This window comes from Myotis lucifugus, unplaced genomic scaffold, assembly GCF_000147115.1.
Source record: "Myotis lucifugus unplaced genomic scaffold, Myoluc2.0 scaffold_285, whole genome shotgun sequence".
Taxonomy (NCBI): Eukaryota; Metazoa; Chordata; class Mammalia; order Chiroptera; family Vespertilionidae; genus Myotis; species Myotis lucifugus.
The window spans coordinates 401750-406639 of record NW_005871333.1 but is presented as its reverse complement, the minus strand read 5'-3'; positions in this window follow the sequence as shown (position 1 = coordinate 406639).

The following is a 4890-nucleotide window of genomic DNA, read 5'->3' as shown; positions in this document are numbered from 1 at the left end:
TGTGTTCTCGTGGCTCTTCTTCCGGAGGCATGAGTCAGCGTGACCCCCCACAGCCAGCCCTGGGGAATGCCGCACCTGCCTCCCATCCCTCAGCCCTCACCCCACTGTACCAGGGCCCTCTTCTTTACCTCTTGGAGGGGCCAACAGGGGCATGGGCCTTGCCAATGAAGTCACACCGCGAGTGAATTTAAACACATTTCTCTTTCCCTGTGAAGGGGGTGGAGAGGGGAGGCAAAGGAGGTGAGTGGGGAGGAGCAGAGAGTAGGGGGAATAGAGACTCGAGGGAAGATAAGACTCTCTCCGCGAGTTTCTGCCAATCTTCATTTCCTTTATACCTTCCTGGTCCTTAATCTTTGGGCCTAAGGAGCAGCGGGTATCAACTCCTGGGAGCTTAGGACTTGGCATGTCTCTTACGGGCGGTGGGCGGAGGAGAAGGCAATCTCCCAGCGGAGGGCAGGGATGAAAGGGTGGATGAGAGGGTTTCTATTTACATAATCAAAGAACACAGTTTCAAAGGGGGTGGGGTTGGAAATTAATCCCATAATTTATTGGAAGGTACCCTTGGCAGGCTCGTGTTTTTAGAAAATGAAGAGTCCCCTACCAAGTTAGAGAAGAGGTCCCCTGGCCATTTGGGCAACAGACGATAGGGTCCCCAATACTGGGGACATTTAAGGAAAGGAGGCAGCATGGGGGTGGGCGGGAAGCCCCCTGGAGCTCACCAGGCGGCAGAAGGGCATCCTCCTTAATAACAGGTGTGTGCTCTTCTGAAGATGTCGGATCTCCTTCAGAATCAGATGTCTCCGGCGACCAGAAGGGCGACCAGAAGGGCGACCAGGTGGGCGACCAGGTGGGCGGCCAGATGGGCGACCAGGTAGACGGGAGGGAGTGCCTAAGCAAAAGAGTTGAGTCAGCCCTGGCTGGGTAGCTCAGTTGGTTAGAGCTTTGTCCTGAATCACCAAGGTTGTGAGTTCAATCCCAGTCAGAGCACATACAAGAATCAACCAATGAATGCATACATAGTGAAACAACAAATAGAAGTTCCCCCCTCTCTCTCAGTGAAATCAATTAAAAAAAAAAAGGGTTGAGTCATGCGTGTCATGCATGGGGTGAGGTGCAGTAGAAAACAGGTGCTGCCTCGAAGCTTGGCTGTCAAACTGTGTAATTGCTAGACGGTGTCCAGCCAGTGTGGCTCTGTGGTCAATCGTTGACCTATGAACCAGGATGATTCCTGGTCAGGGCACATGCCCAGGTTGTGGGCTCGATCTCCAGTGGGGGGTGTGCAGGAGGCAACCGATCAATGATTCTCTTTCATCATTGATGTCTCTCTTCCTCTCTGAAATCAATAAAAATATATTGAAAAAATTGCTAGGTCATAAAACAACCCACAAAAGCAGGGGCTTGGTCTATTTTATTCACTGTAGCTATCTTCAGTAACTGGAAAGCAGCAGGGAAGTGCTAAATAAATATCTGTTAAACGAATGAATGCCCCTTTCAGGGTATGATCTTAAACGCCAATGCTCACAGCAGCCTTTCCTGACTTCCACCCCTTTCTAAGCTGGTGGGCCACCTCCCTCCTCTGGGCCCCACAGTACTCTGTGCCTCTCTTCTGACTCTCCCACCTCGATTGGAAACCCAGCTATTTTGTTTTTAGGTCTTTTTGGGGGAAGCTGAAAGGAATCTGAGAGAGTATCCAGTACAGTTCTCTTGCCTTGGTTATCCTTAGGCCCAGAGAGGTGAAGACATGCGGCCAGAGCTCATTAGTGGCCAGAAAGGGCCCTCAGAAGTGGCATAACTCAGTACCAATGCCAGGCTGCTGGGCTACGGAGTCAGAGTGTGTGGCTCACAGCTTAGTTCCAACAGCAATAAAAAGAAATCCTAAAAGACACATTCCCCAGAGTAGAAATCAAAAATTTACAATTTCTCTGATCAGAAATTAAAAACACAGGAATACAAAACCTAATTTTTTTCTAACTCTTGTGTTGAAGAGGAAACTTAATTGAAATGAGTTATTTAGAAATGAATAAAAATAGAATTTACATATCAAAACTTATGAGATACAGCCAAATAGTACTCGAGGAAAATGTATAGCCTCAAGATCTACTTATTAGAAAACAAGAACATTTAAAGATAGCTGACCAAAGCGCTCAACTCAAGTGTTAGGGAAGAAAATAAAATAAGCCCAAAGAAGGTAGAATCAAAGAAATATTCAAGACAATACAATAAATCAAAAAGAGTAAAACAAAAAAATAGTATTGCTGCCCCATAAATTAAATCAAGGACCAATAAAAATAAATGAACCTCTGATAAGGGGAATGAAGAATAAAAACAAAATGACCCACAAAAACATTCTGAAGGATAAACTCAGTTTCACAAATGTTACTCAAGGTGCAGCCAAGAAAAGAGACTCCACGCCAAGTAGTTCAATAGAAGGGATTTGACACAGTGAACTCATTTCAGAGGTTGAGAAAAGCTGCAAGAGCAAATGGGGTCGGGGAGGCAACCCAGAGATACCTTATGCCACACAACGGGCAGTGGAGACTCTATCCTGGGTGGGGAATGTGGGCCAGAACAGCAGAGCAGTGTCTAGGGGATGGGTGACATTTAGGAGAAAGAGGGAGGCACATACCCAGGAGGCAAGCTACTGGCATCGGCCTCCTTCCTTACCAGCAGTCAACAATCTCCTCACTGGAGGCAGCCTTTGATAGACAGACACAGCAGCCACAGGACACAACGAAAGGTCATCAAACAATTTAAGAAGGCCAACACCACGAGAGGAGCGAACCACACTCAACAAACTAATACCAGAGGAATCTGAGTTCGTCAACAAAAGACATGGAGACTTTTTTGTTTTGTTTTTGTTAATCCTCACCCGAGGATATTTTTCCATTGATTTTTAGGGAGAGTGGATGAGAGAGGGAAAGACAGAGAGAAATATCCATGTGAAAGAAACACATCGATTGGTTGCCTCCTGCAGGAGCCCCAACCAGGGCCGGGGGGATGGGGAGGAGCCTGCAACCAAGGTACATGCCCTTGACTGGAACAGAACCTAGGACCCTTTGGTCCGCAGGCCAACGCTCTACCGATTGAGCAAAACTGGCTAGGGTGAGACCTTAAAAAACAACAACTATATATATATATATTTATATATATATATATATATATATATATATATATATATATATATATATAAAATGTATTTTTTTTTTTATTGATTTCAGAGAGGAAGGGAGAGGGGGAGAGAGATAGAAACATCAATGATGAGAGAGAATCATCGATCAGCTGCCTCCTGCACACCCCACACCAGGGATCGAGCCCCCAACCCAGGCATGTGCCCCTACCCAGAATCCAACTGTGACCTCCCGGTTCATGGGCCAATGCTCAATCACTGAGCCACACCTGCCGGGCTGCCCTTCATCTTTAGATCAGAAATAGCGGGGCACATGTGCAGAATGCCAGTGTAAGGAGTTTGGATTTAATGCTAAGTGCAGGTGGAGAGGTTAACAGAAAGCTCCTGGGAACGTAGGAGAAGAATATGACCAAGAGCCCTCGGAGGAGTGGCTTTTGACGGGAAGGGGGACACCTAGGTTCTCTGCTGTGAGAAGATAAGGGGAAGGCAGTCTGGAGGCTTCTATTTCCTCAGCGAAGCATGAGGCAAGGTCGGCATCAGCTGAGAGTGAGACGGGGCTCGGGAGTTGTAGCAATTCGCAGAGGAAGAAAAATGTATGCAACAGTCAGTGGGTAAAGGAAAAGCCAGACGGCCAGACCAGCGCCGTCAGGCTGCCAGAAAACGTGGGGTGTCCATCTGTGATAATCATCTAATTCAGCCAGGGGTAGAGAGATGTTTCTATATAGGAAAGCAACAGCAAACATCATACTTAACAATATTCCCGTTAAAATTACGAACGAGCCCTAACCGGTTTGGCTCAGTGGATAGAGCATTGGCCTGCGGACTCAAGGGTCCCAGGTTCGATTCTGGTCAAGGGCATGTTCCTTGGTTGCGGGCATATCCCCAGTGGGGAGTGTGCAGGAGGCAGCTGATTGATGTTTCTCTCTCATCAATGTTTCTAACTCTCTATCCCTCTCCCTTCTTCTCTGTTAAAAATCAATAAAATATATTAAAAAATAAAATAAAATAAAATTACAAACGAGACAAAGATGGCCAAAACACTGCTCTTATTTCAATACTAGAGGCCCGGTGCACGGATTTGTGCACATTGAAAGGAAATGAATTAGAAGGTGGCCAGCAGGGTGGGACTGGGCGAGATGGGCCAGACATGGCCTGGAGCCAACCTCCCGTGGTTTCTCCCATGGTTTCTCCCTGGCCGGCCGCACCTGGGGTGGTGCCAGGGCTTGAAGGGCATCTGTGGAATGAGCAGGGTCCCTCAGCCTGGCCGGCGGATATCTGGCTGAAACTGGCAGTCAGACATTCCCCAAAGGGTCCCGGAGTGTGAGGGGACACTGCAAAGTTGCTGTTGCTCGGCAGCTCCTGCGTTGAGTGTCTGCCCCCTGGTGATCAGTGTGCGTCATAGCTACTGGTCGGAGAGTCTGTCATTGCGCATCATAGCTACTGGTCCGCTAGCCACTTAGCCTTTTATATATATAGACTAGTCTCAAGGCCTCCCTAATACAATAATAAATAAAATGTATACAAATAAAAAAGATTCAAAAGTCATTCTCTGCAGACAAAATAATAGCTCTGCTAAAAATTCCAATTAAGCAACTAAAAGACTGTTAGGATTAACAAGAAAATTCAGCAAGTTGGCTGGGTGCAAAGGTTATTTATATTTAGGAAAGAAAAATAAAACTCACATTCACAATGGCAACATCTATAAAGACTCTACATATACTTTTTTTCCCACGCTGCTCGTAGCTATGTAGCAGAAGAAAAGG